The following is a 19632-nucleotide window of genomic DNA, read 5'->3' on the forward strand; positions in this document are numbered from 1 at the left end:
CTCGTCGTCGCTATGCAACCCCTTTTCCTTGTTTTTGGCGTTCAACTTGCCGCCCTGCTTGAACACCCAGCATTCTCTGTTGGTGTGATTTGCTGGCTTATCGAGGGTGCCGTGAATTTGACACGAGCGATCAAGTATGCAGTCCAAACTGGACGGGCCCAGAGTGCTTCTTTTGAACGGCTTTTTCCGCTGACCGGATTTAGAGCCACTGAATCCGGCATTGACTGCCGTGTCTTCGGCGTTGTCGCCGTTGTTGCGGCGCTTGTGTCTGTTGCGACGTGGTCTGCCGTTAGTATCTTTGTTATCTAAATTGCCAGGATTTCTTGATGTGTTGTTGCTGCGAGCCAGCCAGCTATCCTCGCCCGCGCAAAAGCGGGTCATGAGTGTCGTGAGGGCTGCCATGGACTTCGGCTTCTCTTGGCCGAGGTGTCGGGCGAGCCACTCGTCACGGATGTTATGTTTAAATGCCGCTAAGGCCTCGGCATCCGGATAGTCGACAATTTGGTTCTTTTTAGTTAGGAACCGAGTCCAGAATTTCCTGGCTGATTCCCCTGGCTGTTGAGTTATGTGGCTCAAGTCATCAGCATCCGGTGGTCGCACATAAGTGCCCTGGAAGTTGTCAAGGAATGCATCTTCCAAATTCTCCAAACTACCAATGGAGTTTGCTGGCAGGCTATTCAGCCAATGCCGAGCTGGTCCTTTGAGTTTTAGTGGGAGGTACTTGATGGCGTGTAGATCGTCACCGCGGGCCATGTGGATGTGGAGGAGGAAATCCTCGATCCATACTGCGGGGTCTGTTGTACCATCATATGACTCAATGTTCACGGGTTTAAATCCTTCTGGGAATTCATGATCCATCACTTCATTCGTGAAGCATAGGGGGTGTGTGGCGTCTCTGTGCCAGGCTATGTCACGACGCAGTTCATACGAGTCTTGTCTGCTGTATTCGGCCCGGTCAGATTTGCTTTTAGTGTATCCGGCGTGACGATAATCGTCACGCGTTGGGGCGTGCCCCCGTGATCCGTAGATCGATCTTGTATGTCCTGCTTTGTTTTCCAATATGTCTCGCAGGTCCCGCGTGTTGCCCCGGGCCTTCGTGTTTTTGTTTGAATGGCGGCGGGGTGCGGGCTGAACTTCGGGCTGATATGCCACTCTGTCTCGGCCACGAGGTGGCCGATCAGCCGCATCATATGCTGGTAATGTAGGTTTTAATGCTTCCTCCTCGAGTTGGGGTAGCAACATGCGCTTTGGGTAACTCTTGGTTGGGCGTTCGAGTTCGTATTCCTCGACCGCCCGGACCTCGGTCCATCTATCCGCTAGAAGGTCTTGGTCAGCTCAAAGCTGTTGTTGCTTTTTCTTCAGGCTATTTGCTGTGGCTATAAGCCGGGCCTTGAAGCGCTCCTACTCGACGGGATCCTCATGCACGATAAATTCTTCATCGCCGAGGCTCACCTCGTCTTCGGAGAGAGGCATGTAATTGTCATCCTGTGATTCTCCGTCTGTTGCCTGTTCTTGAGGGCTAGCTTGCCCATCCTCCCGCTCGAGGCCTGGCTGGAAGGGGTTGTCTTCGTCTTCGCCACTATCCGGAGCGTTATTGTCTCTTGTGCCAGTATCGCTGCTTTTGCTATGGCGGGACTTAGAGCGGCGCCGCTGACGCCGGTGCTTGGATTGCTTCTTGGAGGGATTATACTTTGTTGCCTTATCGCCATCGCCTTCTTTGGGGGTGTCCACCATGTATATATCGTATGATGAGGTGGCAGTCCAGCGCCCTGTGGGCGGTGGTTCCTATTCGTCTCCTGCATCGTCGTCCATACCGTCGATGTCTTCGGAGCCGAAATCGAGCATGTCGGTTAAGTCGTCGACAGTGGCTATTAAGTGGGTGGTGGGTGGGGAACGAATTTCTTCGTCGTCCGCTTCCCACTCAAGCCGGACATAGTTCAGCCAAGGGTCTCCAGACAAGGAGAGAGACCTTAATGAATTTAGCACGTCACCCAGTGGCGAGTGCTGAAAGATATCCGCGGAGGAAAACTCCATGATCAGTGCCCAATCAGATTCGACAGGCACGGATGCAGGCGGTTCGGAGCCCGTGGCCGGGGACGAATCCATCCTCCTCGCGTGCCCCGCACGCAGGGTCGAGGTAGGTGTGTGTGCCTTGGCTCGCCCGCGACCACACCTCACCGAAGCCCTATCCCCCCAAGGCATCGGCATCCTTAATCCTCGCGAGACGCCCTCAAACGAGCTCGTGGGCATGCGCACCCCCTCAAGTCCGTGCCTTCGGGCATCGCGACGTGGTCAAGTCCGTGCCTCCGGGAATTGCGACATGCTCCACCAGCCATAACCAACCCACGCCCGAGGGATCACGTGAGGAAGGACGAGATCCCCGTCGAGCTTTCTAATAACTCTGCAGCTGTACAATGCCTCCCGAGGCCCGACGGCTCCTGAGTCATTAAGAAGCAAACTTCGCTAGATGCTGCTGGAAAGGCGCGCCCTCGCGAGGTGAGAAACTACAGCAAGCATATCGAGCTAAGTTATCCTAACCACACCTGATCCAAACATGGGTATCATGGCACGATATCAAGATAATAAACATAGCATAGTGGCGCAAGCGCCATGGTTCATTACACACCCCAGCGGAGTCTTCTACTTTTTTCAAATGGAGGATAAAGGAAAGGTTGAACAAAAGCGGGCCGCATGGCAGCTGCAGCTCCCTAGGGCAGGCCCCAGCGGTGCCCGAGCTCAACCCGAGTCTTCCTCCCGCTTCACTGGAGCCCGACGGCGAGACGACTCATCGCCTTCTTTGATTCGAGCCCGACGGCGGGGTGGCTGGTCGTAGCCACCGCTGCTGGTGCTCTCGCCGGAGGAGGAGCCGCTGCGGCTAGAGGAAGCGTGGCAGTTGCCAAGGACAAGCTCACCGTCGTCGCCGTCGTGGCCTTCGCCAAAGGCAAGCTCATCATCGTTGCTGCCGTCTTCCGGGAAGCACCCCATACGGCGGCCATCTCCCCTAAACACCATCACATAGAGGGTCGCAAGGCCGTCGTACTTGAAGTGGAGGGTGCACCTCCCGCTCAGGCCCCGCGCGTGGGCAAACGCCTGCCAGCCGCGGGTCAAGGACATATTGCCTATGGCAGTGACCTCGACCCCGACCCATGAGGCCTTGCTGCATCAGTCGTCAGCCTGCTGCCATAGGTCGTCAAGACCGGCGGGCAGCAGCTCGCCCGCGAAGAAGCGCGGGAGCGGGAGCCAGGTGCTGGCAGGACTCTCTGGCCAAACGACAAACTCTGGGAATGTGTTCGCAGAGTGGAAGCGCGGTTGAGAAGGCCGAGCGACCACGGCACGCCTCCCTTCATCACAAGGGCTACCCCGTCCTCGGTGGCCCCCACTGCGATAAGAAGCGCCGCCGCGGCTGCCCAAAGCGATGCCGGCCCCCGAAGAAGCGCGCCCGCGCCACCAAGGAGCTACCACCAGGGTCGCAGCATGCTTGCGGGGCGGCTGCGGCCTCTCTTGGGCGGCGGTGAACCCGACCCCTCCTTGGGGGCCTTCCTTTTCTCGGCGGCGGAGAACCTCCTCGTCAGTGCCATGGATGCTATGGCAAGACAAGGAGACAAGGAAGAGGAAGGAGGAGCGGGCAGAGAGAAGACAAAGATGAGCAAGGGGGCTCTACCCCTCCCCTCATTTATAGCCGGAGGGAGGCCAACCGCCGGCCTCCATGATCCCATGCAATGATGGTTTTTCTCTGCATGCAGCAGGCTCTTGTCAAGTCGAACGGTTGCCGAGGCAGCACGGGGAAGCGGAGACGCCCACGTCCCATTAATCGCCATGCGTTGACCAAGGCCGCTGGCTGTTGGGGCCCGCAGCGCTCCGCGCTTGCCCTTTGGCTTCACCTCAAGCCAAGTCCGAGCGCGCCTTGGGCCCGGGGGCTACTGTCGGCGTTCTGGGAACGGGGGTACCCAGACTTGCCTGCCTGTTCGACGAGCTAAGCCGTGAGATCAGCGAGTAGGCAGACTGTGGAGGTTGAGTTCTTCGCACGCACCCTAGAGTTCGAACCTCTCAAGGGTCTGCGGAACCCAAAATCCCACAGGAATCCATCTGCCATGCAAGACTCCATCACACACCTTTCCCAACAACTACCGTGTGCGATAATGTTCTATCACAAATGGTTCAGGAGCCCCTTTGCACGCATACAAGTGTGGTAGACCGTTTATGATTTGTTGTGTATCACCGATGGTTGCGGCAAGAGTGACGTGTGCTTTTCATTTGGGATCCTACACGTTTCCTGAAAAATTTACGACTGGGATTGTATTTTAAATTGGGCACGGTTTACTCCGATCTCTCGTGTGCGATAAGGTGATATCATAAACGGCTCTGGAGACCCTAAGCACACGTATTAGCGCTGCAAATCGTTTGTGATCTGTTGTGTATCACCAACGATTTCGCTATGATTGATGTATGCTTTCCGATGTGGATCGCACACACTCGGAGCAATTACCAAGTTAGAAAAAATATCCCATTTTGAATTGTTATGCAAAAAGCAAATTCGACACAATATTCAATTGAAAAAATAGTGTCCACAAAGAACATTCATCAGATTTCGCAACAATTGCAATTTAACATATGGTAGCTAAATTCCAATGATTTGTTGACACATATATGCATTACATAATTAATCATAGTGTACAAAATACGCAGACCTCATTAGATGGAAAACAATGGATCCATGCGTATATGTTTAGTGGGTAACTTTTACTCAATGTTTCAGGAGAATGCATGCTGAAATCTTCATTATCACAAGTGGGATTGATGTAGTGATTCAGGAAGAAGTCGCTAATAAATCTCCGAACCACCAGCAATTCACCAGCGGGGAGCGGTTCAGGGGTCCTTGGTTCTATGATGAGCTGCAGTACTTTTAAGATCAGAATGTGCCATATGAGTGGAGTAGAATATATTAATTAAGATAGACTTACTGGTACTAATTTGCGAGGATCTTCACAACTATCAGCAGATTTGCAGATGAAGATCATGTGTTTGTAAACATAGTATCCACAAAGGTTGGTCACTGCTTGTTGCTGAGGACACTGAATTTTTTTGTACATAATTAGTCATGTATTTGTCCTGTTAGGAACAACCTAACCGGTGTTAGATGTATTTTTCTCCTTTGGACAGAAATAGAAAGAGGTTTATTTACAAGCTTGAACATTTGACTAGCGTAAGAAAAGGTATTTGCAGACTATTGGATAAATTTTCCAAAAATAACGGATTTCAGTGTGTTACCGGAGAAACGATCTCGCGCTGCAGAGGTAGTTCCCTCTTGAATAGTTCCCTGGTTTAGTTTTCTATGATGTGAGCACACTGCAAATGAAGATGAATTTTGACAACATCAATTATTGAACCAGATATGAATGCAAATTGATTTCAACATCATAGAATTCAATACCTATCCATGAATTGTTGAATGCGTCAAATCCTGAGCATTTGTTGACTCTATGAGAGAACCATGTAGTAAATTTTGTTCTTGTTTGGAACAATGAATACCAATATCCAGTGATTGCTACATATCAAGAAAGCCATGAACATATGAATTATGTCGAAATTTGAAAGACAACCAGTGTATGCGTGGTTGTTTACTTGACTTACCGTTCAGGATATGCCCAAAGAAATGATTCTGCATGGGACGTGTTTTCGAAGATACGGACGACCGTGTTAATGGCCCAGTCACGTAGGTCCTTACCATCTAATGTTGTGCAATTTGCTAATGCAAGATCTATCAAATACACACTCTCCCTTTTTTTCTCTACGCGTTCAATCCCCTGAGAGGAATAAAATGCAGTTAGTTGTTTATCATTTACAGCCTTGCATGGAGAAGTTGATCAGAGTTTGTTAAGTACTTACAAAATCAGGCATCTAACAACAGTGGCATCGAGCTTGTTGAAGTTGAAGAAGAGATGTAAGTCCTCAAAACTCACATTGATGGAACCAACATCGTGTCGAAAATGATCTCTGTTGTATCGGACTAGCAGAACATGATGACCTGCTAAAATTTGATCCATGCGATATTCAATTAACTCACGACAACTGGAGCTACACTCATCAAAGTATTCGCCAACAAGAAATGGCTGGCCATGGACGTAATTTTGTGCTTCAAGTATGTCTGCTTTATTTTTAGCAAGCACCAAATGTATTTGTGCATCATTCATGCCGTCAGAAATAATATTACTCTCTGATTCAAACAACTTGCTGTTAATTTGGTTCTGGGCAATGAGTGCTTTAAGTAAGAGGCAATCGTTCGATTTCCTCTTTGCTCTCCCGGCGCACTTCCTGGCGGGTGCAGCCTTTTTGGCTGCTTCCTTCTTGGTACTTGAATCATTTCTGGTAGAACGACTAGTTGGTTGAAAGGTAGACTACCAAGCAGACGGTGAAGCTTCGACGGACTTCTTAGCAGACGGTTTAGCTATGCCGGACCGTTGGGTTGGCGGTGCTGTTGTGATGGACTGCTGGGCTGTAGGAGTAGAGGCATCGGATTGCTGACCATGCGTTGAAGCTATGTTGGGTTTCTGCGCAGGTGTTGCCAATTTTTTGGTGTGCTGAGGAGGCTGTGCCAACGCGTTGGTTTGCTGAGCAGGAAGTGCTGACGCATTGGTATGCTGATCACGCGGCTGCGGACCGACGGACTGATGAGCAGTCGGTTCTGGACCTACAGACTGCTTAGCAGGCGGTTCCAAAGCATCAGACTGCTTAGCAGTCCGTTCCACCAGGTTGGTCTGTTGAGCATGTGCTGCAGTTGGGTCTCCCCCCGCTGCTTCAGCGGCCGGCATCTGAACCGGTGGTGCATCTTCAACAGTTGTAGGCCTTGCCACTGGCTGCTCTTGGGTAGACGATGATATGGCATGTACAACACAAAGTCGGGCCGGCTGATCACAGGTTGATGCATGAGCCGTCAGATTACAAGTGTTGGGTTCTTTGGGGGAAGCACACGAGAGCTATTGTGCCAAGGAGAGCGTCACCGGTTGAGGGGCGACATTGGTTGCTCTTGGCGGGGCTTCAGGGGTCTCGTCGATGAACTCTATTTCCTTTCGTGGACACTGGATGTGATGTAACAGTGTTTCTCTCAAGGTCCTTTGCTCATCAAAGTCTCCTAGGACATTCTTCAGGGCAAATTCATTGAATCCATGCTTTACTTCAGTCACATAGCACTTCACACAGCCCAGCTATAATGGCACATTGTCCAACAAGAGGCCCTCTTCCAAGAAGGGTGGGCAAACCCAGGCTGTTGCACATTTTAATGTACCTTCATAATGTGTAAGCACGCTGCCGGGGGGATGAACCCCAGGCAGGCAGTAGAACCCGGATCCTTTTCAAAAACTACGGGGCCAGCAATGCCCCTCAAGTCGGCCCATGCTTGGCCGGGTCGCTCGACCCGGCCAAGCCCCTCGACCCGGCGAAACTCTCCAACCCGGCCGGACTCCTCAACTCGGCCCCAACAATCAGCTCAAGACAGCCGAGCTCAGCGCACCAAGACTTCCCCAACAAGCCACCTCCACCCTTGGCGTGTTCTCCAACCCGGCCACGGGTCAGCTCCCGCCCCATCCCAGCCATACAATGGGACGAGTCTCGACCTACCGATGGCCGAGGCAACAGTGCCCCGCCCATGCCTCTAGTCAGCCAGGGCGTGGCAACAGTGCCCCACTGTCGGTGTCAAAACCGGCGGATCTCGGGTAGGGGGTCCCAAACTGTGCGTCTAAAGTCGATGGTTACAGGAGACAGGGGACACGATGTTTACCCAGGTTCGGGCCCTCTCTTTGGAGGTAATACCCTACTTCTTGCTTGATTGATCTTGATGAATATGAGTGTTACAAGAGTTGATCTACCACGAGATCGTAATGGCTAAACCCTAGAAGTCTAGCCTGTATGACTATGAGTAATGAGTATGTCCTTTCCGGACTACACCCTCCGATTTATATAGACACAGGGGGAATCTAGGGTTACATAGAGTCGGTTACATAGGATGGAATCTTCATAGTTAGTCGCCAAGCTTGCCTTCCACGCCAAGGAGAGTCCAATCCGGACGGGTACATTCTTCGGCCTTCATGTCTTCACAGCCCATCAGTCCGGCGCATGGATAACAGGCCGGACGCCCGAGGACCCCTTAGTCCAGGACTCCCTCAGTAGCCCCTGAACCTGTCTTCAATGACGAGGAGTCCGGCGCATAGATTGTCTTCGACATTGCAAGGCAGGTTCCTCTTTCCGAACCCCAAGATAGTCTTCAGATGAAATGACTGTATCCGGACCTGTATAGACAACTGTAGATGATATAATATTTCACAAGTTCAATCCGCTGACAACTTTTTGGTAATATGACATCACGCCTGCTCGGCCATTATTTTCGAACCGTTAGCTGGCCCGTCGTCCCACGTCTCGAGACGTAGTTTTATTGGCATGTCTTATCCAAGCGGAGATCGTGTCTCCCCCTTTTTTGGGGGGGATTATTGCCAACCCAGACGTGGGTAACCCAACCGTCGCTTGGGTACAACTCCTTGGGAATAGGCAAGTCTTCAGGCCCAGGAGGAGACGTTTGATATTCGCAGCCTTTACATAGGGGTACAGACCCGTCTTTTTCTTTCACGCTTGCTTCTTCCTCCACCCTTGCTACCTCGAGTTCCAGCACCCGGGTTTCAGTTGCCACAAGCCCCCATCATGTCCGAATCCAGCCGTCAAGGCCGGTGGGTAGCTTCTTCTGTCACGGAGGGAGATATTGCAAAGCTTCGGGCGGCGAGGTATCTGACCGCAGAAATCCATCATCGGCTTCCTGCCGAGGGGCAGGTTATTCCCACCCCCAAATCCGGCGAGAGGGTCATGTTCGTGTCCCACTTCCTCCGCATGTTAGGGTTTGAACTTAACCCCTTCGTCCGAGGGCTCATGTTCTATTACGGGCTAGATTTTCACGATCTGGCCCTGGACTCTATTCTTCTTGTCTCGGCGTTTATCGTCACATGGGAAGCCTTCCTCGGAACTCCTCCGCACTTCGGCTTGTGGCTCAAGACCTTCGATGTGAAGCCTCAAGTGATAGAGGGGGAGCAAGCTGAGTACGGTGGTGCTACTGTGAGCAAGCTTGCCAGCGCTGTTTGGCTGAAAGGATCCTTCACCAAATCTTCTGATTTATGGCAGCAGGGGTGGTTCTATAACACCGAGCCCCGCGGCTCCAAGTGGGCATCGGCGCCTGCATTTCGATCCAGCCCCCCAATTCATCTTGCATCATGGATTAATAAGGGGTTGGACTGGGGATCAACGGACGAGGTGCGAACTCTGCAAAGTTGCATCTGAAGCCTCATTGAGAGGGACATCAATATCGTCAACGTTGTTCAAGTAATGCTAGTTCGTCGGACCCTGCCGTTCCAGCGACGGCCTCTCCGCCTGTGGGAGTTCAATCCATAAGGGTCGCGGACTCTTCAGCACTTCTTCAGCACTATGCATGAAGGAATGTGGAGATTATTCTTCGGGAAACGAAGGCAACGGCCGGACACCACCGAAGATGTCGGCCTAGACTGTAATCATCCGGATACCCCGGTAAGTACCCGTTTGGCGAATACCTCATAATCAGATACCCAATGGCAAGATACTGACCAAATCATCCTTTTTCAGGGCTGGATAAAGAAGGTGGAACGGATTAGGTGTTTGGCTCCCCTTCCCGAAGACTCGGCTAATCCCGTGCTAACAAGGATGCTGGCCTCGGAATCATATCAGGCGCCGGCAAGGGAGGGCAAAGAGGAGAGCGAAAAGACCCGGGATGACCTTTGCTCCGGAAGTAAGTCGGATACTGAGTCCGGAGAAATCGACTTTCCTCGCCTGAAGATAGAGGAGCCAGCATCCCTTCTCCGAGTAGGAGGAAAAGGGCCGCCTCCGAAGGTTGGGAGGGGCGATCCCCCAAAAGGGGCAAGATGCCACCGTTGAGCGGCTCGGGTTTGGAAAGCGACGCCGTTGAACAGCTCCGACAAGGAGACAAGCCCTTGGCCAAACCGTAAGTGAATCCGGAATACTTTGACAGCGTCCCGCTCCTTTGCCGTTACCGAAGATATACGTAACGCGTCCGTGCATTTTTACAGGTCGGCGCAGAGTGTTTTTGGGCAATCCTCTTCTTCGGGAGATCTCCTCCCAGAGATGATGGAGAGCGAGACGCCTCCCCCAACCTCCTCACCCAATAAGGCGGAAGTCTCTGAAGTGTCGTCGCGGAGGGTTCTTCTTGATCAACAAGTTAAGCAGGTGATAGAAGAGGCAGTACCCGAAGGTGGATCTCCGACCGTCCGAGATTCTAGGGCTGATAATAAAGGCCCCGGACTGTCTGGCTCACAGCCGACGGTGATTCTGGAGACGGGTGAATAGATTCCTTCAAAGGATGGTGGTGCTCCTAGAGCGGCTTCCGGAGACCCGGAGGCTCCAGATATATTGCTGGACATGTTGCGAAAAGCATCTGTCTCGGGAGAATAGCGTACCTTGATGGGTATAGTGGTTGAGAATATTTTGTCCGCGAAGAGCGGATTGAATGAAGCCTTCATGAGCCTGCTAAAAGGATTCAAGGTTTGTGATATAATATTTTCAGCTATGTTTTATTTGCAAAGATGCACCTGTGTATAGGTAGTAGCCCCTGAGACTCGGGTTGGCTTCCACTGGGAAGCGAATCAGAGGATCAAAAAGGATTACTCAAGGACTGATCTGATGAACTGGAACGCAGGATGTTTCCCCCTTAGCTACTTCCCAGACTATGGATATTGCCGAGCTGCAGCGGAAGCTTGATGTAGCAGGGGATGACCTTGCGTTAATCAATATGCATCTTGACGAGTCGCAAGGTATGTATTTGGGGCAATCCCCATACATTTTTTGTGGTATAAGCATGATGCTAAAATCTGTTTGCTGGAATATGCGTGGCTGCAGATGGTGTTGCCGCCGTTGAAGTTCTTCGAGCGGAGCTGGCCTGGGCCAAGGAGCAGGCCCGGTGTAGCAATGCGGCTGCCGAAACGTCATCGGCTGGGTTAAAAGCCGAACAAGCTGCACGGCGCCAAGACGAGGAGAAGATATCCACGATGACGCCCGAACTGGAGAATGCTACTAGCCGCTATGAATTTCTGGAGAAGGAGAGTAAAGCCTTAAGGGCTGAACTGGACAAGGCCTTACAAGAGGCGAGAGAAGCGCGGTCGGAATCCAGAGCAACCCGTGAGGAGATCCGGCAAGCTATGGAGATTGCGGCTGGTAAGCCGTTTCTCCTGCAAGCTAAGTTCGGTGATTCAAACTATGCTCAGCTTAACCAAGTGTGGAGCTCTCCGGACGAGTTTGTAGACCTGTCGAAGAGTTCTTCCGATGTGGCGCAGTATTACCAAGCGCGAGATGGGTATGCAATGGAGGAGCTTTTTTGGTCGCAGTTTGGCGCATCTAAGCGCCCTCTGTTACTCAATGAACATATGTCCCAATGGGCCGAACTTCATAGGATATCCGGCGCTTCCATGAAGAACGTCATAATCCAGTTGTGGCCAACCGAGCCTGTTCCGAATAGCTACTTCGGTTTGGTGCAAAGGCTTGTTGACGCGGTGCCGCGTTGTCAGGACCCCGATTCTAAGTCACACCGATCTAGCCTGTAACACCTCATATCACTTTGCGGCCTCACGCACGGTATTCCCACGGGTGTCGCCTTACCATGGCCCGGGACCGTTTGCGCCTTTTGGCTTACGTATATGATAATGTCGCTAGCATCCATATGACAGAAAATCCGGGCCGACATGACTAGTCGTGAACCCAAAGTGGCACTAACTTACGGGGACAGGCATACGTGAATCAACATCGAGCATGTCGGTCAGTAGCGTGCGAATCCGGGCTGTAGCACTGGGCTAACAGGACTCCGGGAACCCGGGCTGTAGCAGGCTAGGCAGGACTCTGGATGTCACCGCGTGACATTTCCCCGAAGGGACAGACACAGGAACTAAGTGAATCACATGTCGGCCAGTCAGGTGTCCGGAGCAGTAGTGCTCGGCTAGCAGGACTCCGGTGAACCGGGCTGTAGCGGACTACTATGGATCATGGAAGCACAAGACTACATTTCCCCATAAGAGAGGCTACCAAGGATAAACAACTAGGTTGTCGGATCCCACACATACCAAGCATTTCAATCATACAGGCAATATGCTCGATATGTGTAAATACAACATGGCATCACAACATAACTCTACGACTCAAGTATTTATTCATTAGGCTCCGAGGAGCGAGATATTACAAACATAGGTCTCATGACCCAACATTCAGAGCATACAAGTCAAACACATGCGGAAGCTTAACATGTCCGAGTACAGACATCTACAAACGAAAAAGGCTGAGAAGCCTGACTATTTACTAGATCCTGCTGAGGGCATAAGATCGTAGCTGAGATATCAAGCTAAACGTTGAAGTCCACACAGAACTACTAGCGAGACCGACGTCTCTCTGCAAAACATAAAATAAGCAAACGTGAGTACAAATGTACCCAGCAAGACTTACATCAGAACTATCTACATATGCATCGGCATCAACAAAGGGGGTGGTGGAGTTTAACTGCAGCAAGCCATCTTTGACTCGGTGGCTATCCTAACTACGACTGCAAGTAACTCTCTTGAGGTGGCGCACATGAGTCCACATATTCACCATATCAATACTCCACTATGTATCCACTCCCGTCTCCCTACGAGAACGCCATCCATAGCACTCACGCTTTATCTTGCGCATTTTAGAGTATCCACTTTCACTTGTCTATGAACTGTTATAGGCAACCCAGAAGTCCTTTACCGCGGACACGGCTATTCGAATAGATGATGTTAACCCTACAGGGGTGTACTTTGTCACACATGCTCTCACCACTTACCGCCGTTTACACGACATGTACTCGGCAACCTTCAAGCGGAAGCCCAACGTGGGTGTCGTCCACAGCCTACCTAAACACTCAAGTCTCTAGTCCAGGTTTATCGCCTATTCAGGTTCCATCCGCAGGGAGTCCGGCCGAGGTTCCCACATACGGCCCCGAACGATGTGTGCAGGGTTCCCGAGACACCAAACGGGCGCCCGGTACACCGTGCCACGTGCCTACCGCATCACAGCCCACCCCTCCGGTCAACGCTGCCCACGGCCTCCAGCATACTACAAACACCAGAAACTACTTGCAACTCCTGGACAGAGGACAAGGGTGATTAAGAAGCCGAGAGGGTCCATTGGTTTTGGGCCCAATGCGTGGTAGTAACTGTATCATGGATCACAAACACAGAACTCAGTTCCTGAGGACGGCTTCAATGAGACAACCCACCATGTACTCCTACATGGCCTCTCACCGCTACCTTTACCAAATCGTGTTCACACACTTAGCTCACACACAATCAGACATGTTCATCACCATTCCAATTCATTCCCGACGAATCAGACCCAACTCAACTCTAAGTAGTAGCAGGCATGATAAACAAGCATGAATGAGTAGGCACATCAGGGCTCAAACAACTCCTACTCACGCTAGTGGGTTTCATCTATTTACTGTGGCAATGACAGGTCATGCAGAAGATAAAGGGGTTCAGCTACCGCATCAAGTAATAGATGAATTGTTGTTGTCCTAATGCAGTAAAAGAGAGCAGGAGCGAGAGAGTGGGGTTGTATCGGAATGAACAAGGGGGTTTTGCTTGCCTGGCGCTTCTGAAGATATTATAGTTCTTCATCGGTGTCATCGAACTCATCGTCGGAATCACGGCTATCGAGAGGGGACAAACACCGGCAACAGAGAAGGAAACACAATCAATGCAATGCACAATATGATGCATGATCATGACATAGTAAAATGAGTGTGTTGGGCTAATGCAACTACAACCAGATGGGTTTGAGCCATTTTGAACCAAAGATTCAACCCCAAACTCATCTTATGAATTTATACAGTGCTTTATCATGTTTTGATATAAACAGTAGGGTTAATTTGCTTTAACATGCATGAAACCAGTACAGATAGATAGATTGGATTTTTCTGATCATTTTTCATATATAAATTATTTCATTTGGAGTTACAGATTAATATCTATGAATTTTAGAAGTTTAGGGTATTTTCTGGAATTTCCTGAATAATAATAATTCCAGTAATTAAATCGTTTATTACGTCAGCAGTGTGTCATGATGACGTCAGCGGGTCAGCGGGGTCGTCCAGGTCAAACCTGACGTGTGGGTCCCCTGTGTCAGTGTCACTGTTAGTTAATTAAACTAACTAGAATTAATTTAAATCTAACCCAGGTTAATTAGCAGGCAGGCCCCACTTGTCATTGACCCAGCGGAGGTCAAACCCTTGGTCAACTGGGCTGACGCGCCGGCGTTTAGCCGCCGGCGAGGCCAGGCGCGGCGGTGGGGTGCGGGATCCGTGCTCTGGCGACCAAATGGGCGGCAGAGAGCATCTACACGCAGCTGGGAACGAGCCGCATCGATTGGTGGTGGTGGTGGAGCTCGGGGTCGCCGGAATTGATGCCGACGACGAGCTGTGCGGCTGCGGGGGTACGGGTGTAGTCGAACCCGTCGCTAGAGAGCACGGCGAGGGGCGTGCGATAGTGCTACGGGCTCCTGGCGATGCGGTGAAGCTAACGGCCATGGTGGGGCGACCGTTGGATGGCCGGAGCCTCGTCGGCGCCGAGCTCGGCGGCGGCGCGTGCGGGTGAGCTACGTGCAATTGCTACGGAGCTCGAGAGCGAGAACGAGAAGGGGGAGAAGGTAGCGGAGCTCACTGCGATCACGTAGAAGCAAACGGCGCGGTCGGGGACGGGTTGACGACGTCGGGAGGTCGCCGGCGATCTCGGAGCAGAGGCGGCGAAGTCGAGGGTGCAGGGGGCGATGCAGGCCGTTCGGCGTTGCCTGAGTCGGCTGAGAGGACGAGGGCGTCGAGACGGAGCTGCTGGACAGCACGGGAAGGTGAGGGGAGCACGGTGGCTGCGGTGGTGGCGAGCGGCGGCGACGAACCCGTTCGGGTGGGTGAGAGAGAGAGGTCCAGGGGAGGGAATGAGCACAGGGGAGAGCGGGAGGGGTCGAGGGGAGCGCGTGGCGTCTCCGGGGACGTCCAGGGAGAAGCGGCAAGCAGGAGGTGGCCGGGGCACGTGGGCGCGCACGGCGTCCACACGCCTCTCGTCCTACTGGCGAGAGGTGGGAGATGACTGGCAGCGGTGCTGTGCTGGGCCGGCCAGGTAAGCGCCAGGTATTCTCTCTCTTTTTTTATTTGTTTCTGTTTTCTAATATTCTGTAGTCTTTAGGGTTTTATTAAAAATACATAGACACTTCCAAAAATCATGAAACTACTCATGATCACTGTTGGGAATATATCCTACAGTAAACATTTTAGTTTATGATTATTTGAGCATTTAAAATATTTAATAGCATTTAAATGCCCAAATGCAAATAGAGTATGATTTAATCCAGAGCCCAAATATGTCATGGAAAAATGTGCATCACCTCTGGTTACTGTTTCCAGCATTTTCCAAGAATGATGAACATTTTTGAAAGCCATTTGGATTTACTGGAAATATTTTGGTTGAACCTAGTGAATTCCTTTAATGCTAGGGTTTAGGCAATCCCCATTTCAAGTTTCTTTCAAATTTTAAACATGATGCACACATGAAGTTAGCCTAGTGCAATGTCAGAAGCTAGGGATGTGACAACTCACCCCCACTAAACAAGAATCTCGTCCCGAGATTCAAGTCGTGAGGTAAGAAGACAGAGGGGATGCAAAGCTAACACGATCTTCACGATCCAGGTTACACATCATAAGAACGTTGATTCGATCATCATCTTTGTCTCGACGTCTTGCTTTGAGAAATCCATCCAACATGACAATGAGAATAAAGGGAAAATCTAGAAGAATCGATCTTCTCGAAGATCGAGCAACTGACAAACAACTCATGGAATGAGACATAAACCACCTCTTGAGCTGAGACACAAAACACACATCAGGGTGATGGGAAGAGACAGATGGCGAAAGTTCAAGTTGGTAGGCAACAATTCCACGCTTGGGTAAGATGGGACAAGAGTTCAAAGTAACGATGAAATAATTGCTACAATTCCATAACGGGGCACCTTAGGGAAGGTGGCTCGTAGAAATATTCCCTTAAGTGGCAAAAAGAATTTCTTTTGATACAAAGATCGTTGAAACCCTTTATACCAGCCTAAGGCAATCACAAACGATCGTGTGAACGAATTCTAAAGAATGGCATACTCGGACCAGAATGGATGATGTGGACTACCTTGTTGAAGACAACACAAGGGGTGATTTGCTTATCACCGAAAATGGTCGGAACCCCTGGTGGGACCACTTTTGAAGATGGTCCTTATTAGTAATTACTGGGAAGGGTAATCCAAGGTAGGATGGCACAATGACGGTGCAAGCTGGGAACAAAAATGCAAATGCTAGGAATGATTCTAGTAACTGGGGAGAAGCTCAACAGTAGAGAGTGAATCTACTGTTTGAAAGGTTTAGCATAACCGAAGGAAACTGGGAGCAATCCCAGTTAGTGCCGATGATAACACCTAGTGCTTGTGCGTGCTCTCAAGAACTTGAGCATTTCCATATTCATCAAGGTTGTACCAATATCCGTGTCAAGGATCCTGGCAACACAACTTACTACCATGATGAATAGTGATGGATGATGCAGATGCAAAGGAAGATAACACCTTCTCGGATTTCACCTTAGCGAGGCCAAGGGGACGAAATCTGAATGATCGACCGAGAGACATTGAGCACTCCGCTTCTAATGTTCTCCTTGATGTGCTAGTGCAACCCATTTATTAAAATGGTTTGGTACGTAGAACATCAAGTAAAAGGTCGGACTTCGGGAGCACAAGAATCCATAAGGAATAACTACGGAAGTAGAATCCTACGAAATCCTTATGGGAAGGTGGCCAACTTTATCAATCAGGATACTACAATAATAGGTCTTCCGGCTGGGTGTGTTGGCCACGACATCAACCTTGTCGGGACCTACATCATAGATCCTGGAAAAAGTTCCAACCATCATATCTGCCTGAGATTCAGATCTGGTTGGTAACAAGATATTTCAGACAACGTCTCTGGAAAGAAAGTTTGCAACACAACCCGACGAGATGATGTTGCGAGATTCTCGGGAGATGAGCTACGATAGCAAGCTCCAAAACATGAGCTGGTTCTTCTACAAACATGTGAACACGTTGTCCCAGACAAACATGCCCACATGGTAGTCTTACAATGAAACACTACCGAGATCTGGTTGGGAACCATCAACGAGGATATCAAAGTTCTTTCATAAGTCCGGATTAGCTCTTATGAAGGAACTCCTTCTCCTTGAACAAGTCAGTTAGTGGCTTGGTGTGCTAGGGATACATATAGAATGAAGGTTGCAAGTCTCCAAACCACGGTATAGTTCGCACATATGCATGACTGACTTGGGATGATTCCAGACGAAGCAAAACAAACTTTCTCGAATTCACGGCGGCAACTTGCATCTAATGCACATGAATTAGAGTAAGTCACTTCTTTCATCCAACATATGCTTCATGAACGGAACACGAAGATAATGCTTATAAAGTTTCCAATACTAGCTGGATGTTCAACACGAGTCATGGAGAAGGTAGCAGTGTTGCTGATGGGCTCAACAACAATTCATCCAGGTTTCCATGGAGATGGAATTCCATAATTATGTGAACAAGTGATAGCATTGGTCAGACCCAAAAGATATAATGGTGTATGCTCGAGGGATCAACCACGAGTAAGACAACATTATGAACATCGTTGGTTCCGATTTGATTTGATGACAGCCCATACTCAAATCAAAATCTTGATACGACAATAGCTCCAACAACTGATGACAGGGACCAATCGATGAAGATATCATCTATCTTCAACACACGCGTATATATCCCTTGAAATGAACTAAGCTGGCAAGCTTTTATCTTCCAACTCTCCAAGTTGTTGTTTAGCTTGACCAACTAGCTCAGGGGTATCCAACAAGGATTCTTGGAGAAGGGGTGGTTTACAGGAAACCAACTTGATCACGAGCTCAACATAACAGTCAGGGAGCAACCTGGTGATACTTCCAAGAAGATTTTTTTGGAAATTCACGAACCACCGATATGTTACTAGGCTCGAGAACAATCTTGCTTTTCAGGGCAAGACGATATGACCGAATAAGCAAGGACTGACACTATCCTAACTCATTGATCAAAAAGTGCACCGGAAATAAGGACTGGGTAGCACGATCAACCTTAGGATGGTGATTCAATAACCAACACGCTAAGGATGAAATTATTGTCCTTTAACTACCAAGCAACGGAGTTGCTAGGAGTATAGATTTCACACATCATAGTTCACTTGTCGGCATTCCGGTTGCAACAACACGGGACCAAGAAATGAGTGATGATAGCGAGGAGTATCACTGCGTCAAGAATTCATAAGAGGTGGTGCAATTCCTACGATATTCTCGACATAAAGGGGGTAATACTCGAAGGTAGAACAGAACAAAAACTGGGTTGGCATTTTGATCTGCGGAATACAACTACTTTGACCCAATCCCAAAGATGGACAAGGTACTAGAGTTTGTTTCTCCTGGTCATTCCGGATTAGAATGGCTTGACAGACCACAAGAATAATAGGCATCGATAACACAAATGCACAATTACTCCTGACTATCAATTGTTAGACGAGGGCCAGAAAATAACTAAAGAGGGACAACCCAAAGGAACATATGTTTTTCTGAGTTGTGGATGCATGGATTACTATGTTGAACAAATTCAACATATTTCTTCCGGATAACCCATGCAGAGGAGGAAGGACTGGCAGAGTCACAATATGAATGGAGTACTCCTCAAGAGCGCCCTCGTTGTGATCTTTTGGTTAAAAGAACTTCTGCCATGATGGTTCATGGTATTGGAAGAATGAAATACCACGGACCTCGAGGACTAATGCAAAGGTTACTAATAACCTAAAGGAACAAGCAAACACTATCAACAGGAGGTAAGTGGAGTGAATCTTGAGTTCAGAAACCCGGGAATAGAATGCCTACTAACTAAATGGCATCACAGGATGCTTTCGAGAATAATGGCCAGAATCATCACACTGGGGATGCAAGCATTGCTAGATTACTAAGTGGTCGTCTAAGACACCTAGGGTCATAATAATAACTCTAACATATATGTCAAGGCAACAGAGTACCTCAACTCAACGATTAGTGTGGTTAATCTGGCCCAAAGGAACATCGAGAACGGAAAGAAGGGATTTGCAAATGCATCAGATTATTTAGAAGCCTGGGATGACTCGGACAGCATAACGGCTGTAAATGCTCAAAGGATTTGAGACATCCTGCAAAAATGGTGGCATAACCACTTAGAAGCACAATATCAAGGTTCCGAGACCAACTATGAACACACGGAAGTAGTAGAAACTGAACTGGGGCTTGTAACCAACAGTCCTATCAGTTACTACGGATTAGTAACACGTGATCTTGATAGAAGATGAGAAACCTAGTTCTTAATCCCCGCAGAAAAGAAGAGGGTGACTCAGATCAGAAGGGCATAAGGTAAAGGAGTAAAAAGAGCCTTACGTTCCCTTCCACAATCAATTCCCTTATATAACTAGAGTATTTGTAGACTCAA

This window comes from Triticum aestivum, chromosome 2D (genome assembly GCF_018294505.1).
Source record: "Triticum aestivum cultivar Chinese Spring chromosome 2D, IWGSC CS RefSeq v2.1, whole genome shotgun sequence".
Lineage (NCBI taxonomy): Eukaryota > Viridiplantae > Streptophyta > Magnoliopsida > Poales > Poaceae > Triticum > Triticum aestivum.